Below are 18021 nucleotides of genomic sequence, written 5' to 3' on the forward strand. Positions count from 1 at the left end.
TTCTTGGTTTCCATCTTTCCTGTGCTGTCCCCTAGAAGTATTCTCCATGCAGGAAGTAGTGGCAGTCGTGTGACTCTTTCCCCGCATCTCTCAGGGAGGACAGTCCTTCGGTTGCCTGTGTCTAGTGCTTTAAAGAAAACGCTTCATATATTTTGTCTTTTTTTTTGGAGGATAACGGATTTCAGGCAGGGAGAAAATCTGGCCCCTGTTCCTCCATATTGGCTGGAAGTGGAATTATTTTGAATCTGAAAAATTAAATGATTTTACTCATAAATACTTTAGATAAGAACATACAACTACAATATAAAAACATACAAGTACAATAGCTCTATCGCACCTTTTAGTAAGAATTACGATAATCTTAAAATATACATTGTTCAACTATCTTATAAGTGTCACTTTATTTTAACCATTTGTTTGCTTGAATCAAGATCCAAATATGATCCATACCTTGAGGGTAGTTGATGTGGCTCTTAAATCTCTTTTCATCTGTAGGTTGCTCATACATCTCCTATTACTCTCCCCATACCTCACTTTCTGTTTATTCATCTACTAGTGGCCTGGTGCACAAAATTTATGCATGGCTGGGGGTGTCCCTCAGCCCAACCTGTACCCTCTCCAATCTGGGACCCCTCGAGGGATGTCCAACTACATGGGCTATTTAGATTTTGTATTCCACATGGTCCATATACCATATTTTATTTTACAATTTGAAAAAGTTGAGGACATTAGTCTTCATCTGAAATTTCTGCCTTAACTATACGGTTTATGTCATCTTCTGTTCATAATTTTTTTTGAAGGACCAATCTTTGCCTTGTAGAGTTTTCTGCCATTGTAACTTTTCTGACCCCACTCCCATATTTCTTTGTCTCTGTATTTCCTACAAATTATGAATGGATATAGGAATTTGGTTAGGTCCAGATGCTTTATTAGCTCTTTATGTGTTATTAGCTCTTTATATATGAGCTAATTATGACGAAATTCCTGAGAAACCACAGAACAGGATTAGTGTAAGTTCTTCTAGCAGAGGTCCTCAAAGGCATGCTTTGTGAGTCTACTTCTTTATTTATCATATCTAACCTAGGATCATTCCATCATGTGTGCAAGGAGTCCTTTAATTCCATGAAAAGGTTAACACAGGGAAAGAGATAACCCAGGAAATGTAAAAATATATTGAATTGCAGTCCTGAGTTGAGTGTCCTAGGAAGGCTATAACAAAGAAAACTGACTATGGCTGAATTGACACTGGTATGAATTTAATTTCAGATTTTATTATCCTAATTTACACATTCATAAAAATGAAATAGGTCATTATCAAGTGCTTAATTTTCAATGCAAGTCAAAAAAATGTGTACATATAATCTAGCCTGACTTATAGTTAGGATTTTCATTTTGGTCCCAAGTGATCTGGCACCATAGGATAAGATTGAGTTGAAAAAAAATAATTATTTGTCTTATTCCCCCCTTTCTTCATTCATTCACTCACCCCCTCATTTCTTCACATAATTAGTCAGTAATGTAGTCATACATCCACTCGTGAATGAAGGTGGCAGATGCAGGGCACACAGTGATGCATAGGAGGGAGGCCTTCTCCTTGAATGTTTAAGTCTCGGGGAACATGGAGGAACAGCACAACCTTGAATGTTATAAGAGAGGGTTGTAAAAATTGGTGTGTGTATGGGAAGAGGGGTCCAGAGAATGAAACGACATTACCTGCCATGCAAACTCAGGAAAAGGGGATCTTTCCTTGGCTTTCTGAATTTACTACTGAAAGCACATATAATTTTTGGTTACCTTCATAAAAGAGCAAAATATTTAATGTTTGCAGTAGATATTCTCCAAGCAACTTTGTCTCCCTAACATGTCTGAGATTCTGAGATCTCTAAGCTAGAATTTGTTGGTCATGGTGAGAGAATCAGCCCAGGTCTCTATTTGTAGCAATGATTATGATTTAGGGTCACCGAGAGATGGAAAAATAAGGGAAAGGTCCCAAAGGGCAGGGATGAGAAGCAAAGACAGTATGATCCACATCTCAAAACCCCATCCGTGAAGTGGACTGGGTGCCACGAGATACCAGGTCCAAAGGCAAAAATATTAAGAACCATCATCTGTATGCACCCTGAGATCAAAGTCTACACCTGATCTTAGTGAGCACTAACTATATGCCATGTGCTGTTTTGTTTTCATTTCTTAAATCCTTACAAAACCCTATGGGATAGCTTTTATTCTCCCTGTTCTACAGGTGAGGAAATAGGCACAGGGAGGCTAACTGAGTCACAGGTAGCAGGTGGCAGAGCCGAGATTGAACTGGGAACATCTGATGCAGAGGCTGCTGCCTTATGGGGGAAGGACACATCACAAGAGCATCAGTCAGCCAGGTGGAGACTCAGGGGAACTGAGGGTATCGTCCCAGTTGGGTCTGAAGGCTTGAGAACCATGAAAGCCTCTCCTAACTGAGAAAACAAGCCCAAATCAGGAGTGAAAATGCCATGTGGCTTTATTTCTGTCTTTTAGCCTTGGCTTTTCAGACTATTTTCTCTTTTCTACTGATTTCTATTGCTGCTAAGCTGGAAAGAAAAAAAAAAAAATAAGCTGACTCCAAGGAGTTCTGCTCTAGGCTCTGTCTGTAATTGGATATGTAACCCCAGACAGGTAACTTGACCTGTCTGGACTTCAGGTTCCTTATCTGTAGAGTGGCTTAGATTTTCAACTTCCCTTTCAGCTCTAAAACCTTATGATTCTAAATGAAATCTATCAGGCATTTATAAGAGAGCATCTCTCTGACGGGCTCCCACTCCAGACATTGCAGGTGACAGTCACTGCATGACCACCACCACCTGCTCCTCCAGCCCTCCATCTGGGGCCTTAAGCTCCATGTACAACGGGAAGTTGCCCTCCCCTTGACAACTGGGCCATCTTCTTCCTACTTTCCTACTGACTGCTCCCATTATCATACTTCCTGCTTCTTGAAAATTATTCCATCTTGCCAAACAAATTCCAAGCCTGAGTCCTCTCAAAATCTTTTTAAAGCTTCTCACCAGGTAAAGGTATTATCTTCTTGGAACTTCCGTAGTATTTTGTTCATAAACTTTTGTCATACCCAACATACTCAACGTTGTATGTATGGTTATGTCCACTTTTAAATTCTAATGTCTCAGAAGGAAGCACACGGCTAACTTACTCCAGTGCGCTGCCATTTTCCCAAACCCCGACCATGTTGTCCTGCGTATGGTGTATTTGGAACTTAAGAATGGTCCCCTGAAAAAATGAACAAGGAAATGAATGTGCAAACCGGTGAAGGAAAAAGTGAGCAAATGTATAGGAACTTGGCACAATTTTTAAAAATAACATGACATACAAGGAGGAAACAGAGAGCAGGTTTAAAAAAGAAAAGGCCAGGCAGGGAGCCCTAGCTGGTGCGGATCAGTTGGTTAGAGCATCATCCTGTACACGAAAAGGTTGCAGGTCTGATGCCCAGCTGTGTATGGGGTGTGTATGGGAGGCGACAGGTTCATGTTTCTTATGTCAGTGTTTCTCTTTCTCTCTCCCTCTCCCTTCCTCTTTCTCTAAAATCAATTGGTCTATATCAATATCTAGCAGCATATCTACAATATATCTATCAATATCTATGTCTATGTCTATGTCTATGTCTATGTCTATGTCTATGTCTATGCCTATGCCTCTGTCTCTATCTATATCTATATCTATATCTATATCTATATCTATATCTATATCTATATCATCTATATCTATATCTGTCTATATCTCTCTGTCTATCTATCTATCCATCCAACCATCCTTCGGTGGGGATTTTAAAAAGCCAGGCAGGGAAAAACGACTTCAGATTCCCAGCATTATCTTCCTTTATGTGTCAGAGATGCAGGAGGGGGAGGGGAGACTGAACCCACACTTACGGCCAAATAGCGGCCATGTGCCAGTTCCAGGGCAGCTTGCAGTGGGTTAAAGCGACATTTGGTTCTGTCAGGACACCAACACAACTGTGGAGCGGGTCAAACTGAACTTTGCTAAGCCATTAATTCCCTCCTTTCATCTTCATGGGTTTAACTGTAAATTATTCCTCATTCCTCTAGTCTGTTTTCTTTTCTCGAGTTTGTTCCAGTGATTAGAGCCCTGAATAAAAAGTACAAATGCTAAATTTCCCCTTGTGGAGCTAGAAAGGAAAAAAAAGACCAAAGACTTGGCATTTACAATGAACAAGCAACCCTGAAAGCCACCTGACTGCGCTGAGGTTACTGCTGGTAGGGATTTTATAAATTGCATCTTTAGACAGTGCAAAAGGTTAAACATGCCAATAAATTAACTTCCAAGCGTCTAAATTCAGAGGAGGAAAATAAGGAGTTAGATAAACACCTGGATCATTCGTATGCTCTGGTGATCCAAAATAGATAGGCCTCGTCTCTGAGACGGTTTTATTTCCCTTGGAAGTTTTGGGACATGTAAATGCCGGGAGGGCAACCTGAGGCTGAAGTCAAATTGCAGGGTTGTTTTTTTTTTTTTTAGTGCCTGGATGCATATAAGGCAGAGACAGCAGCCAATGTCCAGAAGAGAAATCACACCGCGCTGGGCACAGCCATCAGTGGTTCCACGTAATAGCAACATCACTCACACGGAACTTGGTTTCGCTCGCTGATATTAAGAAAAATCGTTGCCCGCACGATGATGCACAGGGCTGTCAAAACCACACATACGTGGCCTTTGGTCTGAAAATTATTTTGTTTTTATAGCATCAATTCAGAGTGCAAAGTTCATAAATTTATATTAGGACTATGAGGGCCACTTCCCGTCGCCAGAAGAAAACAAAACCGGGCCGCCGAGGAAATGGAGGTCCAGCTCCCGGCACCGCCATCCAGGGCCGCCTCACATTTGGAAAGGCTCGGCGTCCCAAGGGGCCTGGTTCGGTATTTAGGACAAAGGTGGTTTCCCAAATCTCTCATGACATTGATTGACACGCCTTCTGATGGATGGTTTTCGGAGGACCAGCCATAAAGGCAAAAACAACCGCAGGAGGGAGAATGCCAAGGAATAGGGGCGGATTTGTGCATCACGTTTCACCGTTTCCAGCTCTAGCTCCAAAACCAAAACTTGCTGCAGGGGGGCTTATTTCTGTTCTCATTCCCATCCAGGGCCAGGCAGTCTTTTTGAGGCAGACTTTTGACAGGGGCAGCGCGGTCTCTAGCGTTGGGACTGCAGATTATGATGCTTCGATTATTAGGCTCCGTACCTGGACCCATTAATTCTGGTGTCATGATAGATAGCACATGTGTAATAGTACCGAGTGTGGAATTAGAGGATCTCTCTGGATTTATGATAATATCAAGACAGCCCTATGCCAGTGGCCATAAGTGTTCCTTGTACAGTGATCGCTCTCTTTAATGAGCTCGCAGCCTCTTTGTGTAAACCGCCACCATTAGACACAGATGTGTCATTTCAGAATCCGAATGCAGTGGTGACTGCTGTGCCAGTAGAATGTGACCTCCACAAAGCGGGAAATGAAGGATGAAATAGAAAAAGGGGAGGGTTTTTCAGCGAGAAAATTGGCCTCCGTTTGTAAGAATGCACAATGCCGATGCTGCATCATCTCTCAAGATGGACAATTGTTTTAAAAATTGAGGTTTTATAATTACATGTGTTTTCTGTAAAAAAAAAAAAAAAAAAAAAAAAAAAAAAGACAAAGAGCCCTAACTGCATCCATGTGGGAGTTTAATGCTCTTGTGAGAAAGTCAAATTGGCCCGAAGGGGATCAGCTGCGGTCCTGTTTGGGGAGGTTCTTCTCGGCAAGGGAACTGGGCTTTGCTCAGAAACAGAGTGATGGCGGCATCATCAACCTCAGACAAGTATTGCTTTTAGGGGACATTTGAAAATAAGCCAATAAAGACAAAACTGAAACCTATAATATCTTTGTAAGAGAGAAATGAGTAGAACTGGGTCTGAAAATCAATACCAATTCAGTCCCTAACAGGTTGCTGTGTGGGGGTAGTTTTGGAGGTCGGGAGCCCTGAGCAGATACATGGGGACAGTGTCTTACCCCATCTTTCTGTGGAATATTTCCTGAAAGTGCTGGAAAGTAGCCGTTTCTTCTGAAGGACCCAGCAGGAGACTTTGAACATCTGATTCGATGCTGTGCCTCTAAAAAGTTCGGAAGGCGGCAAATGCAGAACTTTCTTCCCCGGTTTCTCTTCGCTTTCTTTCTCATTGATTCTCAGCAGCCAGTGACTCCACAAAGCAGTTGCCCTGGAAGTGGAAAAGTTCTCTGGTGTGTCAGAAGGATGACCCATACGTCGCATGCCGTGCCATGCTCCCTCCCATCAGTGCTTAGGGACAAAAAAGGGAGCTGACAGCTACCCTCCCACCCTGCCCAGCCTGGCCTTTCTCTGCCAGGACACAGCCCACAGCACCTGCAGGGCTGGCTGCGGGCAGGTTTCCCTGACCATCCCTGTGGGTCCTCCTCTATGTGGTAGAAACGAAGGGATGCTGGGGACACAGACCAGACTAAAAGCCTTAGTCAGTCTGTGTTCTTGTCTCCTGCTTGGTGGGATCCAGCCCACTTAACACGTGCAATCTCTTCTCAACCTGCTCAGTGACAACATTGTCTCATAAAGACAGGGTTTGGCTCTGGAAGGAAAAGCTGATGTGGAGCAGCCACCTTCTGGGCCCTGCACAGAGTACAGGAGCCACATGGAGATTAGTGGCCACCAGTAGAGGCTATTTGATTCGATGAAGCCATTCTCCCGAAATCAGGTACAGCCCCAACTTGCTGCTTGTGATATGTCAGCGGCTCTATGTGACCTTCCGTTGTTTTTGATGTGGCAGCGCTTGCTTGCCTTGTCTCCTCTTTGGAGGGACAGTCTCTGTTGCTCTTTCACCCTCATGAGACCGTGATAAATATTAAGCACTGAGAGTAACAGAGAGGTGAAAGGAATTACAGAAATGGCGGGCTCCATGGGAATAGGCGCTCTCATCTCACACCTCGACAGCCACAGCGATTCTGGAACATGCCTGCGAATATGGGAGATATATTTCTGTAAAAGGCAAAGATTCTCTGGGGTGCAAGAGCAGGAGGCCCCAGGTAAGAGCATCGTTTCTGGGTTCTTGGTAGCACAGCCCATGCTGGGAATGCTAATGAGACCCAATGCAGCCTTTGTTCACAATCCACTGCCCAGGACCAGCCCACACTCCAGAATTAAGACTTTTCCTTCTTCCTCTGAATGTGTCACTTCCTAAGCGAGGATGAAATATCTTATCTGATTTCCAAAGTGTACGTTCACTCCATAGCAGCAAGAAGGTGTGGAATGGAGCTCACCCTCACCATGTCACTGGATGACCTTCAGACCACAAGGGACACCTCTTTCTATTGGCACCAAGTCACTGAGACAGGTTTGGCACCTATGCCAGTCAGTCCTCAAGGGCAAAACCTGATACACATCACAAGTTATAAAAATAAATCACAAAACATCCCAAAGATACTAAATTTATATCCAGAGGCATCAGTTCACATGTGAAGGGACTGAGTGAGGAACTCAGAGCCAGGCCAGATCAGCCTCCCTGGGGGAGGAGGGATGCCTTCCTGGCTGGGTGAATGGCATGCATAGGAAGACATGCTGGATTGCTGGGAAGGTTGGTAAATGCAGGGAATGGGACTCCAGATCCACTTGAAAGTGAATATTCAAGGAGTTAACAGCTCTGGGATCATAGTGTAGCCTCTGTGCCACTTACTAGAGCAGAGCTTTGATCTTGGGCCAGTAACTTAACCTCGCCAAGACCCATTTTCTTCATCTGTAAAACATGGCTACTCAGCGTACTTACCTCCTGGGCAAATGCACTTGAGATTGTGGGATGGTGCCTGGCACAGGGGAGTTCCACGTGAATATTAGCTGTTAGTTTCAGGACTCAGTGCTTGCTTGGTCCTAGAGTCTTTCCCGGTGGACAGAAGCCAGTCACAGAGCCCAAGACTTCTGACGTTAGGAGTCCCTGGAGGACCTGGCTGGAGAGAAGTACACTGGCGTACTGGCATGAAGCTAAAAGGAGGTTCCTCCACAGCACTCCTACCCAATGTGCAAGATGAAAGTTGTTTTCTAAGCCAAGGCTCAACAACAAACTTACAAGCAGCCATTATGGTCTCAGAAATTGTTATTTGTAACGTTTTAAAAGTTGGTTGATAAGAGCTCCTTTGGAAGAAGCAATTACATTGATCAGAAAAGAGTATTCACGTTGTTAGTCTTAGCAAAAAAAAGAAAAAAGAAAAAAGAAAAAAAAAGTGCATAATGTATATTGAATTTGTCATTTGAAAAACTTTAACACACGAGTGTCCTATAGCTAATGAGGAATTTGGCCCATATTGGCCTCTGAGTGATGCTGAGTAGTCTCATACAATCTCATTTCTGGTTTTATAGTGATGCAGGTTGATTATTTTATGTTATTAAGAAGAACTTTTTATATAGAATATGCATGTATTATATATTCCATATGATATATTTTTTTCTTTGTATATGTGTAGAATAGTCCTGGAAGAATACACAAGAAACCATTAACAATTACAACTTTTGGCAAGAGGCAGGGGGACTCTAGGGAGGAAGGGAATGTATTTCTTTTTCTTTTCATACAACTTTGAACTCTTTTTATTTTTTTTCTATCTGCAAGATGCAGTTTTCCAATAAAAGAGAGTTGACAGGAAGAACTGTATGGAGGACCAGGTTGCAAGGAAGCAGGGAGGACAGTTGGGCCATGAGGCCCAAACCCTGCTACTCCTTGTTGCTTATGGATTACAGCTGTTGAAACCCATGAATAGAAACTGTGAGGCTTCAGCCCCTTTATTTCCAGACTCAGGGAACCTATGGGGCAGCAGCTGTCAGCTGCCTTTGGAAACATGAGCCAGCAGGTGTGCAAAACACAGAAGCCATGGGGAGAGGCCCCTGCCCTGGCCCATGTGGCTTGTTCCTTTCACCCCTAGGGTTCTCCTCGCTCCTACCACTGGCCAGGCAACCTGTCAGCTCAGAGCCACCTGGATGAGAGATATGTCACGGCCTCAATGGCTGCTGGGGCAATCCCAAGGTGCACAAGGTTTGTTGGGAGTGTGGGCTTGCTTAGGCTTAGGCAAGATGGCTGGCCAAGGACTGAGGCTGAATCGATGTTCTAAGAAAATGCCGAGGCTTCTTTTTCTCGAGCTGGCTGCAGAGGTGGAGCCCAGGGCGTGGGAGCGGTTTGTCAGCCAAGAGCACCGCGCAAATGGAAGGGCCTGCTCTTATTATAAGGCTTGGGGGTTGCGGTGGGAGAGGATCTGGCCCCTATAAAGGATTTCCCCCATGAACATCAAAGAATCAGCCAGGGGGGCTTTGGGAGGAGGACAAAGGTAGACCTTGGAATGTTGGCTCTTCCTCAAAGGCACTTCCTATGCATTTTTCTTTGTTGAGAATCAAATCCAGAGACTCCAATGATAATGATTCTCATTTTTATTACTGTTTTATTATTCAGGGTTGGCTCAGTCTTTCTTCCCTGCCAAAGGCATTTGACTGAGGATAAAAAGTGCCAAGTGAATATCTTGATAGAATCAAGCCCCCTCTGTGTAATCAAAGTCTTGGTGGACAGATGTGGTGCCAACGCACGTTCAGCTCTGCCTCCAGGTGTCATTGCAGTGAGGACCGAGGCTGGCCCGGGCTCATGGGACCTGGCATTTTCTGAATGGGCAAGCAATGGAGAAGTTCTCTTTTTAGTGTTTCCAGCAGCCCGATTCTGTACTCAAAATACTTAAGGAGAAGTTGCCAGAGAAGACAAAGTAGTAGAGATTTTCACTAAACCCATTGGAATTAACAATACTATGGTTGATAAGGTTCTTTCCAGGGACAATGGCTAATGTCCATTAAGAGGGTCATCTATGGTGTGACACAATATGTCACTCCTTGTTGACTGTAAACCCAAAGCTGATTCAACTTGAATATAGAATATAGAACCAAGCAAAGCAAATTAAGCAGAGAGCATTAAAAGAAACTAATGTGTTAATAATAATGATGATAGTGGTAAATTACCAACAATAACAGCTGCTATGACATCTTTTAGAACAAAGAGGGGAAGCCAATATTTGTTGAATGTGCTTGGTGATAGAACAGAGGCATCTGTCTGACCTACAATCACACGCTGCTTAATTGCCTGAAAATTTTAGCAAAAATAAAACTGTGGTGCATCTACACAGTGGAAATCTACACTGCGGTAAAAAAAAAAGAAGGAGCTCTTACCATTTGCAAAAATGTGGATGAAGCTGGAGAGCATTATGCTAAGTGAAATAAGCCAGGCAGAGAAAGATAAATATCACATGATCTCTCCCATTTATGGAAAATAATGAACAGCATAAACTGATGAACAAAAACAGATCCAGAGACAGAGAAACATTGATCAGAACATCAAACCTCAGGGAATGTAAGGGATGGTGGGGGTAAGGGGTAGAGATCAATCAAAGGACTTGTATGCATGCATATAAGCATAACCAGTGGACACAGACAACGGGGGCGGGGGGCAGTGAGGGCATGAATGGGGGTCAGGAGGGTAATGGGGGAATAAGGACACATGTAATACCTTAATTAATAAAGAAATTTTTAAAAATCTTGATGTGTTTGTGAAGCCTGCATAACATCTGAGAATGTTGGTCTAAATGTGGAAAAAAGTAAATGCACTTGCAGCAGACTGGGTATTTTCTAATAAAAAGGGGAAAAAAGGTTTCAGTAAACTCAGTGAAATCCAAGAAAAAGTGTGCACCATCTTCCATTTCTTCATTTATTAGTAAAATCTGTGCTATGCACTTTGCAAGCCAAGATCATCCTATGCTAAGAGAGAATGTGATCAAGATTGCTAATCTTCTTCTATTTGGCCCTTAATCACGGCCAGTGTATGAGACATTTGTCAGAAGTGGAAGCAAAGAGTATCACAAAAATTTTCTTATCGCCAGGTGGTAAAAATGTGGATATTTGAATAGGCATCAGAGAGATTAACTCTGCAAGTCAGTTTCCCTATCTTTAAAATAGGGATGGTAATAGTAATAGTATCTTAGAGTTGGTCTGAGGGTTAAATGAGTTAATATGGAAAAACTGATGAGAACAGCTGAAACCGGTGTGGCTCAGTGGATAGAGCATCAGCCTGTGGATTGAAGGGTCCCAGGTTCGATTCCGGTCAAGGGCATGTACCTTGGTCATGGGCACATCCCCAGTGCAGGAGGCAGCTGATCAGTTTCTAACTTTCTATCCCTCTCCCTTCCTCTCTATAAAAAAAAATCAATAAAATATATTTTTAAAAAATTCTTTAAAAAAAGAAAGAAAGAAAGAAAGAAAGAAAGAAAGAAAGAAAGAAAGAAAGAAACTAATGAGAAGAGTACCTAGCAAACTGCAAGCCTTGAGATGCAAATGCGCATGAGAAGGCTAAGAAGGCTAAGTGTTCCGACTGAGAAGACAGAACAAAAGCAAGAACCAGGGAAAGTTTGAAGGGAAGCACAGGGGACAGAGAACCCACATGCTTGGCTATGCCGCAGTGTGTATAAAACCAAGTACATCAGAAGATGAGGCTGACAAGGTGTGCAGGGGCCTAGCATTTGGACTTCCCTCTGCAGGCAGTAGGGACATGGTCTGAGCTATTTTCAGGAAGATCACTGAAATGTTGTCAGAATGTGAGTTGGTACGAGTAGCAGAGGGAGCCAGGAGTGCCTGGGAGGACATTGAGCATCTTGGGGAGCTCAGTGCCAGCCACCCTGGGGCAGTGACCACAGCACGGAAGAGGTCCCTGCACAGTGAGCAGGGAAGGAAGTCCGACACTCCTGGACCTGGCAGGGGTGGGGCTGGGTGGTGGGGTGGGTGGAGTGGTCAGGGGGAGGGAGGAGACAGAATAAGGCTGGAGTTCCAGGTCTTGTTGAATAGGAAGAGCTGGTTTTCAGACAGGTGCCAAAGATGATGGGTACAGTTTGTGATACTGTTTTGCTTGAAAGTCCCTCAGTGAAGCATCCTTTGGGGTTAATCAATATCGGTGATGAAGCAGCTTGGAGATGGGTGCTAGGATACCACCTGTCATTTATATTGATGTGAATATTGTCATTCAGATTTCTTCCCAAGCCCTAAACAAGGTCAGCTGTTCTGAGGAAGTTTTAGCAGGAGGTAGAGAAGGCAGCCAAGTGGCGGGAGAGGGAAGGCGGGTGGGGGATGGACATGGACGGGGGAGAAGCAGCGCCTGTGGGGTGCTGAAGGTGAAAAACGGGGGAGAAGAGATGGCCTAGGACCATGGTCGGCAAACTGCGGCTCGCGAGCCACACGAAAGACATTTAGGTTTAAAAACTTTGGCTCTCAAAAGAAATTTCAATTGTGGTACTGTTGATATTTGGCTCTGTTGACTAATGAGTTTGCCAACCACTGGTCTACGATAAAGACACAGAAAGGGAAGTGGGAGTATACCATCTTCTGAAATTATCAGCCTTTTACAATATGTTACCAGTATATTATTACCAAGTAATATACAGGATAAAATATGGACAATATAAAGAGAAATAATACATCCTCCAACCATCGGAATATTACTAGGACATACAGGGTGGGGCAAAAATAGTTGTTCACGTGGAAAATAATACAATAATTAATAAATAATAATACAAAAATAGACTGTGTTTTGCATACTCACAACTGTAAACCTACCTTTGCCACCCCCCCCCCCATTTGTATAATTTTAGCAGTGGTGAGTTTACAGATGATTAAAGTAGTTTACTCTTTGTTTCCTGAGCTTTTTCCTCTTTGAGCATATATTATATGCTTTATGTTTTACACTGTGCTTTACATTTTAATATATGTTTTACAGTATAAATATTTAACAAATTCTATGAACAGGAAGAAACTGTCCCTGCCATAAAGAACTCAAAATTTTTACACACACACACACACACACACACACACACACAATTTATGCTATTGTCCTGTGGCACTTAGAACTTACATTCTAATAAAAACAGATGTGCAAACAATATTTTGGCAAGCAACAGATTCGAAGATTGGGGACTGCCTGTGGCTGATTACACTGCCAGTGTCTCAGAACAAGGGTTTTAAGTTCAAAATGCATGCTAACAGAAATCATTACAATACACAGGCTAGCGTGGAGGGAAAGGCAGGCCTAAAATTTGGATACATTTAAAAGAAAATGTTTCAATGTGTTTATATTCAACCTCAGCCTCAAAGAGGTAACCTTTCAACTTGAGAATCATTTTGGACAACTGTTCTTGAAATTGTCTTGCATATAAAAGCCAATTGGTCATGACTATCGAAAATACGTTACCTTTTTCTTATAGCCAGAGCACGCAGCAAAAGAGAGCTCTCTGGGCGATTTGAGGGGGGAAAAAAAAGTTTTCAGACTGTTTTAATGTGGGAACTGAAGTGCTTTGCTTTTTTTCCTTCCTCTGATTCCTGAGAAAGGTAGATTGCAAATATTTCCTTCAAGGGGGTTTGAAGATTAAGCCCTCCTTGCCTCTATAAAGGGAGCAGTTGGTGTTTATTTGCTGGAGATGTGAGGAAGTTGGGGGGTAAGTGAAGTGACTGGTAAATGCAGTAAGTACATAGGAGCTCCATGAGTCAGAAACCTGCTCCCATAGGGCTCCGGAATGAAGAGATCAGTGGGGCTGGGGGAGGAAGGAAAGGGGCCCGCTCCCTGGCAGGGGTTGGAGGTGGCAAGTCTCCAAAAGGAAGAGCTAGGGACATAGGACCCTAGGCTGGGTTTTCCTCAGCTGTGGCTTTGAAGGGACCAAGGAAAAGGGGCCAGTGGCCTTCTCAGTGATCATGTTATAAACAAACATCCCATAGTTTCCCCCTGCCTTCAAGCCTTGGCCTGCCTTAAGACCCTAGATTGGGAAATAGCCCTGACGTGGAGAGGAAGCCCCAAGAATGACTGAAGTTCCATTTCCGATGTGTCCTGGCAGAGTGGGAGATGGAACTGAAATTAGAAAGCATCCCAGATTATATGTCTTTTTTTTTTCTTTTTTCTTTTTTCACATCTGAGCTTGAGGACTGAAATCCAGTGCAACATTGAATAAAGGGACGATCCAGTGATTTCCAGTTTGGGATGTGCACACATTTGACAATGATCTAAAAGAGCTCAAATATGGCGTGCCTGCCCAGGTCCCACTTTAGCCTGAGGCAATTATCCCAGGGTGGTTGGCCACTGAAGGCTCACAACAGCGACTCTTTCTGGGAAACACCTGCTGTCTAAGGGGGCAGCCTTGCCCTCTTCCTGGAGGTAGCTTGAGTCTAAAGACGAATTGATGCAGAGGTACAAGGACCCAGCCCTTTGCCTCAACTTGTGACAACTCTGAAGGGCCGTCTCAGCTTCAGAGCTCCTAGTGGGATCAGCTGAGGCCTCTATTGTATTATAGTTCAACTTCTACTTCTGCCCAATCTCTCTACCTTCTCTTCCTTGCAAATGTTGATTTCAAGTCTGTTCCCCAGTGACATTCCTATATACAAGTCTCTGTCTCAGAGTCTGAAGGTGTCTGGAGGACGTGTGACTGCCTTATACCTTTCCATTAAAAAAAATACAACAATTTTAATTCTACCCAAAGACAGATACCTCTTTTTTAAAAAATATATATTTTATTGATTTTTTACAGAGAGGAAGGGAGAGGGATAGAGAGCTAGAAACATCGACCAGCTGCATCCTGCACACCCCCTATCGGGGATGTGCCCTCAACCAATGTACATGCCCTTAACCGGAATCGAACCCAGGACCCTTCAGTAGGTAGGCCAACGCTCTATCCACTGAGTCAAACCAGTCAGGGCAGTACCTGGCCTCTTTAGGACAACTGTATAAGAATTGTAAGAAGAGAGGCCCAGATTTTAGATTAGTGCAACTAAATCCCAGTCTGATTTGGCCTAGACCAAGATTTATGATTTTAAATTATTTGTTCAGACAAAACCAGCAAATTAACTTCGTTACCATATTTTCCGGTGTATAAGACGACCCCCTAATTTTACAGTTAAAACATAGGTTTAGGCCTATATTCGCTGTATAAGACTACCTCCCACTTCAAAGAAAAGACTTACTTTGCCATCAAGATCTGCAGGTAATTTTTGTGCAATTTTGGTCTTTTGCCCCCGATTTTCGGTTGACTTTTTTTTCGTTTCAAAAGTCGTCTTATACACCGGAAAATACAGGTCATCATACTGGCGTCACCAACTGGATACAATTTCCCACTTTTACCCGAAGTATCTGCGTAACTACCAAGGACTAAAAGTCATGGGGGAATCTGGGTTGCTTGAATGCTACTGTTCAGCCTCCCAGGGATATTGGACCAAAGACATGATATAATTTGACAATAGTGTTAAATCCACATGCTTGCTGAATATGGGCAGGGATGTGGGGAATGAGTAAACCCATTCAGTTTGGGGCTCTTAGGGCCTGAAATGTGTCCCCCCAAATTCAGCTGTTGTAACCCTCAATGTTGAATAAGACTGATGTCCTTGTAGGAGGAGAAAGGGACACACAGAGGAAAGGCCACATCAGATTCAGGGAAAGGAGAGGTCTCCCCAGAAGCCAGTCCTGTTGGCTCATGGATTTCCTGCCTCCAGGCGTGTGGAAAATAAAATCCTGTCTTTTTAAGCCACTCCGTTTTTGGTGTTTTATTATGCAGCTAATATAGGGACATTGGTTATAAGTTCCAGAAGTCTGTCAATTTACTAGGATGGCTTTGATGAATCAATATAGGAATAATGTCACCATCTATTGTGCCTTTTATTTGCTGCTAGTAAAGGCTTATGGTGTTTGAATGCTCATTTCCTCTTTAGGCTTCTGCTCGTCACTCTTGGGTTGAGCTGCTTACTTGTTAGCTGACTTATGTTAAAGCCAATATTAAGTAAAAGATCAATAATTTTCCAAACAAGTTTAATTTTTCTATCTGTTAAGTGACCTTTTCATTTAAGAAAACATGGAAACTTGTCTTAAAATGTAGACAGAAGAATTACTTCTAGATAATCATCTTCCAAATATTTTGGACATGATTATCACCATGCCTATAAAATCCTATTCTACTCTTCTCATTTTTATCTTACATCATAAAAAAATTTACATTATTTCAAAATGTTGGCAGACATCAGTTGTAATGACTATGTTTTATTGAATCATAACTTATGCCTCTTTTGACATTTTTCAATATCATAGGCAACTCTGCAGTGATTTCTTCATGCACAGAGCTCTTTCAGTATTTAGAATTATTCTACAGGATATAGCCTCAGGACTGAGTTTACTAAGACAAAGGTTATGACCTTTTGAATGACTCTTGATATCCATTGCCAAATGGCTCTCCAGGAGTTGTAAGATGTGGGCATCCACTAACAAAGTGTTTCTCTGAAATGAAATTATGCTTTCACTTGTGTTCCTTCCAGTGCATACCGATGGCATTTTTTTTCCTTTTCATTTTTCCCCCCATTGACCTCCTATATTACCTAATTATCCCTCCACTGGGGCACTCCTTTGGGCAAAGGCATTGCATTCATAAATGATCTCTTCAAAAAAGTAAGAACATTCCCTAGGAATCCTTATCATGCATAGGCATGGCCCAGCTCATTTGTTTTCTGAGCAGATGAGCACACGTGGCCCAGGTTTTGACTGGGGGGCAGGAGAGAGAGCGAGAGAGGAAGGGACTGGATCCTGAGTTGCCATCTGAAGGGGTGGTTGGGCGGTGCAGGGGATGGTGCAGTGGGTCCTGGGTAAATGGGAGAGTGAAAATGGATTCTGAAAAGTCAAGTTTGAAAAGATATCAAAAGAACCGATGTAACCTTTATTACAGTCTCGATCCAGAACAGATCTGTCCCTAAGACGCACGAGGAGTCAGTGCAGTTACAGAAACTGGTCTGGAGGGAGGGAGGGAGCTGAAATTGGGTTCTCCTGCCATGGCCTGCTGATTAGGAGCCCTGGAGAAAGTCACTTCATCTCTGCCCCCTAGTTTCCTCATTGGTCAAGAAAAATACAAAAGAAAAAAAAAAAAAAAAAGAACACACTCAGCCTACTTTATAATGCTGGGAACAGAGTTCAAACTTGGTAATTAATATTCAGGTGCACCATGCCTGGGCCACGGGGTGCAGGAGGTCTGTGATCATGAGCCCATAGGAACGGAGGGGAGAGAAGGTCCTCTATAAGCTTTGCAGGGTGGTGAGAAAACATAAGATGCCCTCACCCCGTCCTCAGCTCAGTATGACACATCAGTCAGCAAACACTGTTCTGCTTTCTTTTGTTCAGAACCAAACCCCAAATTCTCCCACGAGCAATAATCTGGCTTCCTTGTGACGAGAATAATTTTAATTAGGAGAAAGTCCTGCTGCGCCTGAATATTTTCTTTCTTGTGTGTGTGTTTTTTTTTTAATCCAAAACTCATATATTCAAATGAACTACTAAAGCAAAAAAACAAAATCTCCTGATAAATTAATAATAACTAAGTTTAATCAGATAGTGTGATCCCGGGTTGTGTGTGTCTGTGTTTAAGCTTTCTCACAATTATGGACGTTCTGCATGTACAATTTAAAAAGTACAAAAAAAAGTATTGAGAACCAATATCACATCTCCCAAAGGCAACCATCATTAATAACTGCGGTTACTTCCTTCCAGTATTTTCTCTATTCGGTTTTAAATCACCAGTTTGGTCTTTAGGCAACAGAGTGAAATAGAGGCAGTATTTTATTGTGGCGTCTGTGCTGTCTGGGACTATGCCACCTGGGAGTTATGCCCTCTGAGGAGGTTACCTAGTTTCTCTGTGCCTCGCTTTCCTCCTCCATAAAATGGAGCCAGTGATACCTGCTTTCCAAGTCAGGATTCATAAAAAATAATATCCACTGGTCGGTTCGCAGGAACTGCAGTGCACAAAAAACAATAGGCCACCTCAGAAAACAAGCCAGAGTTTAAATTATTTATAAGCAATGTAGCAAATAATGTTTGCGTGTAATAGATAATAGTGCTCGCGCACACAACTAGCAAATGTGCGCATGGGATGCTTTGTAAGCAATGATA

The 18021-nt window shown here is 42.9% G+C and overlaps 1 protein-coding gene across 1 annotated transcript in view; it reads right to left on the reverse strand.

Moving 5' to 3' along the window:
• Positions 1 to 3209: 3209 nt before the first annotated feature.
• Positions 3210 to 18021, reverse strand: part of HNRNPA2B1 (heterogeneous nuclear ribonucleoprotein A2/B1) — a 473571-nt gene continuing 458759 nt past the window's right edge. Inside the window, exon 11 of the mRNA XM_084896373.1 lies at positions 3210 to 3222. The gene's annotated coding sequence lies outside the window, so the exon portion shown is untranslated. The remainder of the gene's footprint in view (positions 3223 to 18021) is intronic.

The sequence above is a fragment of the Pipistrellus hanaki genome (genome assembly GCF_964339955.1).
Source record: "Pipistrellus hanaki genome assembly, chromosome: 10".
NCBI classification, from domain to species: domain Eukaryota; kingdom Metazoa; phylum Chordata; class Mammalia; order Chiroptera; family Vespertilionidae; genus Pipistrellus; species Pipistrellus hanaki.